This window comes from Aedes aegypti, chromosome 2 (assembly GCF_002204515.2).
Source record: "Aedes aegypti strain LVP_AGWG chromosome 2, AaegL5.0 Primary Assembly, whole genome shotgun sequence".
NCBI classification, from domain to species: Eukaryota; Metazoa; Arthropoda; class Insecta; order Diptera; family Culicidae; genus Aedes; species Aedes aegypti.
The window spans coordinates 390240807-390252128 of NC_035108.1; the positions used below are offsets into that span (position 1 = coordinate 390240807).

At 35.1% G+C, this 11322-nt stretch overlaps 1 long non-coding RNA gene across 1 annotated transcript; it reads right to left on the reverse strand.

The window, feature by feature from the left end:
• Positions 1-4815: 4815 nt before the first annotated feature.
• LOC110676957 lies at positions 4816-10661 on the reverse strand. The gene is made up of 2 exons (XR_002500849.1): positions 10538-10661; positions 4816-5916 (listed from the first exon to the last, which is right to left on the reverse strand). It is a non-coding gene; the product is annotated as an uncharacterized LOC110676957 (long non-coding RNA).
• Between the last annotated feature and the right edge of the window lie 661 nt (positions 10662-11322).

Consider the following 11322-nt stretch of genomic DNA (forward strand, 5'->3'; position numbering starts at 1 on the left):
GTTAGAAATTGGCTGGAAAATTCAACAATCTATGTTTTTTTATTTGCAAAAAAATCTTGTTTTCCAAAAGCAACATCAATCAGAAGCCTGATGGGAAAAATCAAGTTATTTTTGGTGCAACAACTTAACAGATATAATAAAATCATTTTTCCCCGATATTTTTGGAGAAGAATATTTTAAATTTGAAGGGAACTGATATGAGTAGATTTTTTTTGGTTTAAAGTACTTCCTGACGGAAGTGCTAATACAGTATTAATATTAAACATAATTTACGCCTTCATAGAGTTACTTAATTAGTCCCCACGTCACATTTAAAGCACAATCGAAGAACAATTGATTTATTTTTAGAAGACCTTTCAAAGCACAAATTGGCAACACTGCTGTAATAAAATCGATTTTATTTTCTACATATTATTTTCATAATACGTTATTCTGAGACTACCAATTGAAATATTCGGAGAAAAAACGTTTACAATTTGTTGTAGATCGATAAATATGCTAAACTAGTTTTGAACACGCTTTTCACTTTTCTCTTTTGCTGGAAGTGAAAGGATGGTGTATCAACAAATTTGGGCATAAATGGATAAATCCTTAATGTTACCTAATGTCAGTGAATGGTGGAATATAATTCATCTTTTTAAAGCTACACCTTTAGTACAATAGTAAAGGATTCAAACATATATTTTTTTCATAAAAATTAGAATTTTTGTTTTACAAAAAATAATGTTAAACTTTGACAATCATATTATCTTAAGAGTTTTTGGAAAAACTATTTAGTTATTTAACCAAAAGCATTTTATAAGATCTTATATTTTCATTGCATTGTAGAATAATAGTTGAACATCGCACAGAAAATCGATTACGATTTTATAAATAAATAAAAAAGATATACCATAAACAAAGTGTTCACTTTACAAAATGAACAGTCCTTAAATGTGAGTAAAATTGTTCAAGGAGTAACTGAACCCGATCAGTGGATTACAACAGAGTTGTAACAGGTTTTGTTACTCAGTTTGCGCATTTTTTCTAACAAAATATGTTTCAATTTTGACTGGTTAGGGTCGGTGTTCCCTTAGTGGACAGTCCCCTATAGTCGCACTAGATGCTTTTTACGGCCGTTTTGCTATAAATCTTTTCAAAAAAATTTTAGACATGAAGGTCAGGAGCTATTTATCTAAGTACCATTGTTACACAGCTTGATTTTGATCAAAAAATGATCGAAATAATTAGTTTTGCTTAAAATTTGAGCTCCCTTGCGCCTACAGTAAACCTATTGTTCCTATAGTAGCACTACTGAGAGAAACTATTTTTTATTATACGAAATAATTGATGAATTAAGAACTTTTTTACATCAAACGAAAGCTTTCGATCCACACTTTGTAGGAAAAATATAAAAGTTTTGTAAAAATACGGGTTTGAAAAGTATTTTGCCAACGCCGTGATGCTAGTGCTACTATAGGAACAGAAATTAGAAATAGTGCTACTATAGGCACATGTATTCCTATAGTGGCACACGCGATAATAAATACAAACGTTTAAGTTTTCGTAGTTTTCATATTTTTTCCACAAAACCAAGATAGAAAGCTTTCAGATGATGTAAAAATAATTACGCTTGCGTTTTTTTTCGATTTTTAACAAATTTTTGTTCTTAGCTATGCGGCTATTGGTACATCGACCCTAATAGTTAAAATTACGAAAATTATAACACAATTTCCTCAGCACTAAACATATTTAAAATAAATTATGCTATTATTTAAACAAAAATATTCACATTATGTTTCAAATCAAACAAAAATATAACTCATTTTATTATTTTTCATAACAGAATTACAACAAAATTTGTTATAATTTACTATAAATTGAAACCAATTTGAAACAGCTTTTGTTATTATAACTGATTTTGTTTAAATTTGGTTATAATGTCCTCCATCAACTCAAAGTGTTTCCAACAAAAATGAAACAAAATTTGTTATTTGTAACAAATCATGATATTATTGTGATACAATTTAGTTGTATTTCACTGCACATTGGTCCCAAAGCCATATCTAGGAAGACAAAAATGATTGCGCCTAAACCGTCAACTTAAGATATATAGTGTCTTCGGCTAAGTTTCTCCATATTTTTTAGACATTTTTTCAGAGATGTGAAATTCGGGTGGCCCACATGGTTTACGAGATCAGCACATAAACTTTTTTGCTAACGCATTTAGGACTACACAATGTTCTAAAATGTTTTAGAACAACCGATTTGGAGCAACTTTGCCGAAGAACCCAAATTTCTATCTCTTATGGTTCGCGATTTATGATTTTATTTGAACAAAAAAGTTAGGGTGGTACTGAAAAATCAGTTTTTTCTTGATAACTTTTTATACGATAATTTCTCGCAAAAACTTTGTTCCGAGCACTTTTAGAACTTTTGATTGCGCAACTTTTTGCCGAAAAAACTACTGTTCTATCTCTTATGGTTACAGAGTTATCAGAAATTTTCTTTGAAAAAATGGTTGTTTTCAAATTCCGATATCTCCGAAAGGCGCAAACGGATTTTCAATCTTTTGTCGGCATTAGAAAGATGATTTCTTTCTCTGTTTATGGTGAAAAAACTGTGAGGACGTTTTTTGTTTGAAAAGATTGACAAAATTTTGAAAATAATATGTTTTTAACCGAAAATTGTCTATAACTTGAAAAATGTTCGAGATATCTCTTTAGTGCCTTAAGCAAAAATGTGCAAAATTGAAAGTTCTGATAGTGCTTCATACAAGGTATTCATAAAAAATCAACGCTTATACATATATTCACCATAAACAAAATTTTATATGGTAAAGAAAGCAAAAAAAAGAGATATTTGCTAGAACAATCGAAATAACTGTATGTACAGTCATTTAAAATTGAATACACATGTATCGATATTGATCATAGTAAGCGGAATCGAAGGAGTTGAAAAAAGGAAAATTATTTGCTTAAGCAGTTTTCAAGTGATCAAGGCCCTTCTGGTTCGTTACCTTAGACAGATATTTGGGATTTATATCTGGCTCTTGTTCAAGATTCATGCATTCTTCAACAGGCGAATGCTGCCCTGACTAATTCTTTGTGGCAGATTTATTGGATTTGATTGAATTGAATGGGATAAGTTAGATGCCCTGATAGAATAATTGTAGATACTTCTATATTTCTATGGGAGGATATCACGGGAAGTAAGGTTTTGGTAATTTGAAGGAATTCTTCAAAGTATACGTTTTGTTATCGTTTGGGGTTGGTAATATAATAAACGGAACCGGTATTAAACGCATGACCTTCTCCTTAGTAAGCCGAAGCGGTAGCATTTTATAACCAACCGGAATAGGTTAGCTGGACAAACATTATGTCGCGTGAAATAACATGACACCGTTTATGGATTAATGTTCCATGGATCACTGTTAAGACTGCTTCAGCAACTAACTTTCCCTAACTCCAAACATTTCGCTTACTGTGATCAATCTTATTTCATTACATAAGTGAAGAAGGGTGTCACCCAGACTAAGTTTTACAAAAAAGAACTTATTCGATCTACTGCCTAAAACGAACTGAACCTTTATTCAATTATTAATTACGATCAAACCTCACTACCTACTGCAATGCTTATGCTGTTGCTGTGGAAGAACTGCTGATGCCGCGGGTCCAAAGGGCTGTGGCTTCGTTTAGTGGTCTCGTTCGGTGGTTGTCCACGTAAATGTTACCTATGTTGTCAGGTGATGAAATGCTGATGCTAGACTACTGTTTCCGTTCTACTAGCTGGGCTATCGTCGTCGGTGTGGTGGACGTCGTCGTTGTTGTTGTTGTTGCCGGGAATGATGAAAATGATGATACACCAATAAAGCGATTGGTGTATGGATGATTGTTGAGGATCGGTAAGGGTTCGATCTTAACTACTCCCCCTTTTGGAGACGATTCGTCCCGAATTGTACTGGTCTCAGGTTTAATTTCTGGTTTGCTTTTAGACTCCATGGATGCTCCAATATGAAGAGATATCTGTCTGCGTTTTCTCGAAATCCATGAAAGACCTGCAACGATACTTAGAAGAAAACATACGGTCGACATACTTAGAGATGTGTATGTCTGAATTTTGTGTTCCTTAGTTAATGCTTCAATCCGATGTCTATTATGGATGTGAATTTCTTCCATATTATTCTGGATTTCCAGGGTCTGTTCATTGATATGTAAACCATCTAATGGCATAACAAATGTCGGTTCTGATTTGTTTGCTTCGACATTTGAGAACTTGGTGCCATTTATTATGACGGAGCAATTGTGGAACTCTATCAAATACGTTCCAGATAAGTTTCGTTTTGAAAGACCACAATTCGATTCGATTTCTGTGTTATTGATGTTTTTAGCGACAAGGTAATTGTCCATGATCGCTTTGATCTCCGTTGATTGATAGCATTTTACGAAAGTACAGTTTCCTGATAGTCCTCTTAGTAGGTTTGAGTAGCATAGGTCGCCGGTTATGTCCTCTAGGCTGCTTAGATTGCACAGCCCTGTCCTTTCGATTCGCAGGCAATCCTTCTTGATGAAATATGTTCTGTTGTCGCTTTGCAAAACAGCATTAGCAGGAAGTTTTAAAATTTTATCTACTACTGGAAGAGGTTCTAGGAAAAAATGTGTGTACATAGCTTTTTCTATTTTTGGAATTGACACAACAAATATTAGTTTTGAATGGTTATAAAATGCTGACAATTCTAAATATTCATAAATTTGATCTAAACTGTTCGTCCTAATGTTTTGTTCTTCTAATATATCTGAAACAAATCCTAACTCTTCAATTGAAAGTATTTGTTTGGGAATAATGTTAGTTCTTGCTAACTGAATTGATTCAAAAATGTCTTCTAAATGTGATTTAAGGTTGTCTAAGTTGTAATTGATTTTCAAAATTTCTCTAAATAATTTAAAGTTTTTGTTGGTTTCGTTTTCAAATCTAGCTGATATAATGTTTTTAGTTATTTCACTCTGTTGTTGATTTAAACGGTTGATAATGGAATTGATTCTATTTTGGAGTTGTAGATTAATTTTAAGCTGTTCGTTGTTTTCGTTAATAAGTCTTTTGTTCTTGATCTGCAGTTCAAAAATATTTTTCGAAATTTGTTCATAGTCGTTATGGTCCATATTTCCTGTAATTCTTTTTATTCCAGTTCCGAGAAAATTAAATAATCCTCTTTTATTTCTTTGCTTTGGCCGAAGATTATTGAATAAACTGTGAACGGTTCCATATTTCGATTCTAAGATTTCAAACATATCAGTAAAATTTGAGAATGTCCGTATTCCTTGGATATTAGCAAGCAATTTTCTAAAAATAGGTTCGTAATTATCCAGTTCTAGGATATGAAACAATCTGTGATTGCCTATTTTTATAAAACTGTTGCCAGTTTCTATGGTTAAAAGACCGGGGTTTTGTTTGAGATTAATGACGTGGATGGATTGTGGTTGGGATAGCTGAGTAAGGAATGTGGTTGTTATCAGGATATTCTAAATAAACGTCATCTAAAAAGAGAAAACAAATGAAAAAAACACATTAGAGATTCTGTGGTGTTACTTTCGGATTCGTCGCAGTTTTTCTTTATGTAATTTTCGACTTAGGATATCTTTGTACGTGTGTTTCCGGTTAGATCGTACTCGCACTTGTTGGTAGCGGTCCTTAATTTTCGACTTCACTCCTTGGATGCGGTTGTATGCCAATTCGTTTTGTTTTAGTTTTGGCGGATCCTCTCGCTTCCTGTTGTGGTACAGATTCTGTGAGTTTTGTGTCTTGGTTAGTTGTACTTGAACTTCGTCGTACAACTTGTCACGAAGTTCAACAAGGCGTTCCATTTCTATCGGTCTCTCCTGTCCATTTTTGGCTGCATATAAAATTTCACGTGGTTTCATGTTGGTAGCTGTATGGATGCTGTTATTGTATAAAGAACATGCGATTAAAAATTTTTCTTTGTTTGACACTTCACCGTATTTGTGTTTATTAGCGTTAAAAATTTCGGTTATTGTCGAATGAAATCTTTCGACTATTCCGTTTGTTTGACTGTGGTTCGAAGGAGTAAAATATTGTTGTATATTGAGATCTGAGAGTAGTCCTCGAATTTCGATGGACTTAATTGCTGGTTCGTTATCCGAGACAATCAAGCTTGGAGTGCCGTACAGTGTTATGTATTTTATTATCGCCTTTCGTATATCCGCAATTGATCTTGATTTTATTGGGATTAATGTTCCATACCTTGTGAACTTGTCTACTACAGATAAAAACAAATTTGGTTGAGCGATGTAGATATCCATGTGAATAATTTCAATGGGTTGTTTCGGTATAGGGGTTTCACCAAATTTAATTTTGTAAGGTTTTCTCTCGTATTTTGCTTTATTACAAGTATCACACAGGATGATGTACTTCCTAACTTTCCTTTTCATATTAGGAAAAAAGAATCTCCTTTTTATCTCCTCCAGATTTTCACGAATACCTCTGTGAGCTGTTTCGTGGGTATCCTCGATAATTGAGTTTTGATCTTCTAAGTTTGGTAGATCAATGAGAATTTTTTGTGATATGCAGAGTTTGAAAGTTTTGCATCTACTAAAATAGTTTTTGTATACAATTTGTAAGGATTGTATCACGTTTTCAGGACACATTATGCAGTTTGATCGTCTGGGATCCATGTATTCTTTCAAAATTCGAATTAAAAGTGGTACACCAAATGTTATTTTCGTAATAGTTCTTCGGTACACACGAGGGAAAATTTCTTCGTATGTCACAGATTCGTTAGGGTCAATTTTTAAAATAATTTGGTTGTGAAAAAAATTTATTGGTTTTTCTGTACATTTGATGAATTCAGAGTCATCTGTATCAGCGGAATGCACTGAACAGTCGTCTGAGTCGGAATCATCTTCGTTCACGTTGATATCATGTGTTATCCTCGATAGAGCATCAGCGACAACGTTTTGCTTACCGGGTCGGTGTTTTATTTCAAAATCATATTCTAATAACTGTAGACGCCATTTAACTAGTTTTGTATTGGGTGTTTTGAGGTTTAGTGCGTATGTTAAAGGTTGGTGATCCGTGTATAATGTAAATTTTCTACCAAAAAGGTAGGGTCTAAAGTATTGAGTTGCCCATACGATCGCTAATAATTCTTTTTCTATTGCTGAATATCTTTCTTCGGTTTTCGTCAATGTTCTAGACGCATATGCTACGGGTCTGTCTTGTCCAATAGCACCTTGGGATAGAACGGCACCTAGAGCAAAATTACTAGCATCTGTGGTTAACACGAATGGTTTTTCGAAATCTGGATATTGAAGGATATCGCTTTGAGTTAAAAGTTTTTTGCATGCAACGAATGTTTTTAAAAAAATATCTGTGTGCTCTACGTGTTCGCCTTTCCTCAGTTGAGCAGTGAGAGGTTTTGTTATTCTGGCGAAATCGCGAACGAATCTACGATAATATCCTAAAATTCCTAGAAAGCCTCTTAGTTCTTTCTGGTTTTTGGGGGTAGGCCAATTTTGAATTGCTTCGATTTTGCTTGGATTTGGTTTAACGCCATTATCTGTCACAATATGGCCTAGAAATGCCACTTCTTTCTTAAGGAATTCACTTTTATCTAGCTGTATTTTGAGGTTTACTTTTTCCAATGCCATAAATATTTTTGTCAAATTTTCGATATGTTCCTGAAGAGAAACAGAAAAAATAATAATGTCATCCATATAAACAAGACAACATTTTCCAATTAGGTCACGGAGTACGTGATCCATGACACGCTGAAAAGTTGCTGGAGCATTTTTCAGTCCAAATGGCATTCTTAAGTATTCGTATAATCCATGTTCTACGGAAAAGGCTGTTTTCTGGATATCATCTGGGTGAACTTCGATCTGGTGAAAGCCAGATGCTAGGTCCAATGTTGTGAAATATTGGCATTTTCCTAGTTTGTCTAATATTTCGGTTATGTTGGGTAGTGGGTATTTGTCATCTATAGTCTTTTCATTAAGTTTTCTATAGTCGACTACTAATCTCCACTTCTGTTGTCCAGATGCATCTAATTTCTTTGGTACGATCCAAATTGGAGAGCACCAAGGAGACGTGCTGGGACGTATGATGCCTTGAGACAGCATCTTAGAAACTTGTTTTTGTACCTCCTCTTTATGACAATAGGGGTACCTGTAGCTTTTTGCATGAACGGGTAGATCGTCTTTGGTTTCTATTCTATGTTTAATGACGTTCGTAAAGCTTAGATTGTCACCTTCCAAATAGAAAACACTTGGAAATTTCGAAATCAAATTGATCAATTTTCGCTTCTCTTCTATGTTTAAATGGTCGATTCGAAGCTGATTTTTCAATCTAGGATCTATTGATGTGTTATCAAATACGTATCCAGGTTCATAATTTTCAACTTTTTGCACTACTTCAAAATTATTCAATTCGGAGAAAATGAGTCGATTAGGGCTGATTTTCACTGGAACTTCACAGCAATTTTTCAAAAGAACTGTAGCTTTGTTGTCTTTTGCTGTGTAGAGTCCTGGTAGAATCATTACTTCGTCTGTTAGAGGAAGTGGATGTTCGACGAAAAAGTCGCCATTCGGTACATTCGTTTTTAGAGGTAATGGAATTTCTTCATATGCATTTAGATTGCGACTAAATGAATCGGGGTATTTTCGAAGCATGTTAACTGATGTAGTAGGAAGTTTGAGAGTATTAGATGAGGTTAAAATTTCTGCTTTTAGATTTCTGAGTGATTCGTATCCAATCAGTCCGTCGAAGTATGGATGGAATTTCAAAGCGTAAAAGGTTAGTGGTTGGTTAAACATTTCGATTTCAACACATTTGTTAATGTTGTGTTTCCCATTGATATTTTTGACTCCTGTAGGTGTACAGTTTTTCAGAAAACATGTACTAATTTTGTCAGGATCCACGTAGTTCTTGTTGGCACCAGTGTCAACTAAAAACTTTAGTTCGCCAAATTTCAAATGTTCATGTTTCTGGTGTTTCGGGCAATTCCTTCTGAAAATTTAAGGTATCACCCTCTGGTTCAGTAACGGGTTGTTCTTCGGAACTATTATTGATATTAACTTGTTCATAATTAGTTGCATCATATTGGTAACAGTTAGATGGCTCACTATATTGACCGTAGTAATCGATTGGTTCTGTCCAATTTACTTCATGAAAATTTGGTCTATTCATATAATTTACTTTTAAACTTCTCAATGACTGGTCGATTTCCATTGGAGTGGGTTTTGGAGGACGATAGGTTCCGGAAGGAGGTTTACTAAATTGGTTAGGATTTCGGTTGAATGGATTGGATGGGCCAGGTTGTTGTGGTCTTTGAGAATGATTTGGTTGACTGGGAGAAAATGTACGTTGAAATGGTACTTGAGGTTGGAATGGAGAGAACTGTTGAGGGGTGTGCTGTAGTTGTTGTGGACGTTGGATTGGTGCAACGCGTTGGAATGGATTAGTTTGGATTGGGTAACTTGGAAACGAATTTTGTGTTACCGGAGTTTGCTGAAATCTTGAAAATGGGTTTGAAAATTTGTTTTGAAATTTGTTCAGGTGGGGGTGGGGTATAAGATTTTTGTTTGTGATAATAAAAGTTTCTTTCTTCAATACATCGTCTAAAAGCGTCTTTCAACGATGTGGGACATTGAGCACGGATGACAGTGCCTACCGGTTCATTGAGCCCTGCAAGAAACACTTTTAGGCCTATTTCCTGGTAAAATAGATTTTTCGCGGCTCTTACGTCACTGTTGTGTTCGTTTAAATTTAATTGATTTACCATAAGGGACAACATAAAAGTTATTTCCTTATAGAAATCTTCAATCTCCTTATCCGCTTGTGTAATTTTAAACAGGTCCTTTGTGAGAGATACTTCATCTCTTTTGTCGCTGTAGTGTGTAAAATTCTAGAAAAATAAAATTCTAGAACATTGTCAGCGTCTCCTATAATTTTGGATCTGATGGCAAGAAGCCATACAGTGTAAGCTGGAGTGTTCTTGACCTTTGAAATTTCAGGCATAAGATCATCAATAGATCTTATGAATGAGTGTAACTTAATGGGGTTACCATCAAATGGTGGCAACATCCTGATAATTTGTGGGGTCTGAAGGGCTCGCAAGGCGCCTTCTACCGAATTTTGTTGCTGCACAACAGCGGCCTCGTTTGAAATTGATTGTTGGTGCGTAGCGAACGCTTCCAACTCTGCTATTCTAGAGTCGCGTTGTTGCATTATGCCCATTAATTCTCTGATTTAGGTTTCTAACTCTCCGACTTGGATAGTGATCAAGTCGCGGTTCTCGTCAAACTTTGCCATTTTTCACACTTGAAGTCAAAATTGAAAAAAAAAATCCTTTCAAAAAATGGTAAAAAAAAAAATACAGGTGAAGAGAATTTATGTTTTCTAGGATTTTTGTTTTAAATAAAAAAGCTAAATTAATTATTTTTCTGTCACTGTAATAGATATTTTTTCTTATATTTTGTTATTTTGATCATTCACTTAAATCACTCTGATAATCACTTATATAAAAAAGCTTAATTCTACTTACGGTTTTATCCGATGTTCCCTCGGATGGTTAAATTGTCCGATATTCCCTCGGATGGTTCGATTGTCCGATATTCCCTCGGATGGTTCGATTGTCCGATATTCCCTCGGATGGTTCGATTGTCCGATGTTCCCTCGGATGGTTCGATGTCTTCTAGCAGGTGTGAAGCTTCGTTAAAGATGATTTTGGTGTCTCGGTAAACCGCCGGTGCACTAGAATCTGTAGTTTAGGTGTTTCCTCCTTTGCTCTTCGGTAAGCCGCCGATGATTTCGGATAAGAACACTTTTCACTACACTTTAACTACTCCACGCTAGAACTGCCGACTGCGCCAGTGAAGAAGGGTGTCACCCAGACTAAGTTTTAAAAAAAAAGAACTTATTCGATCTACTGCCTAAAACGAACTGAACCTTTATTCAATTATTAATTACGATCAAACCTCACTACCTACTGCAATGCTTATGCTGTTGCTGTGGAAGAACTGCTGATGCCGCGGGTCCAAAGGGCTGTGGCTTCGTTTAGTGGTCTCGTTCGGTGGTTGTCCACGTAAATGTTACCTATGTTGTCAGGTGATGAAATGCTGATGCTAGACTACTGTTTCCGTTCTACTAGCTGGGCTATCGTCGTCGGTGTGGTGGACGTCGTCGTTGTTGTTGTTGTTGCCGGGAATGATGAAAATGATGATACACCAATAAAGCGATTGGTGTATGGATGATTGTTGAGGATCGGTAAGGGTTCGATCTTAACTCATATATTTTCAATTTTAAATGACTTTACATACAGTTATACCG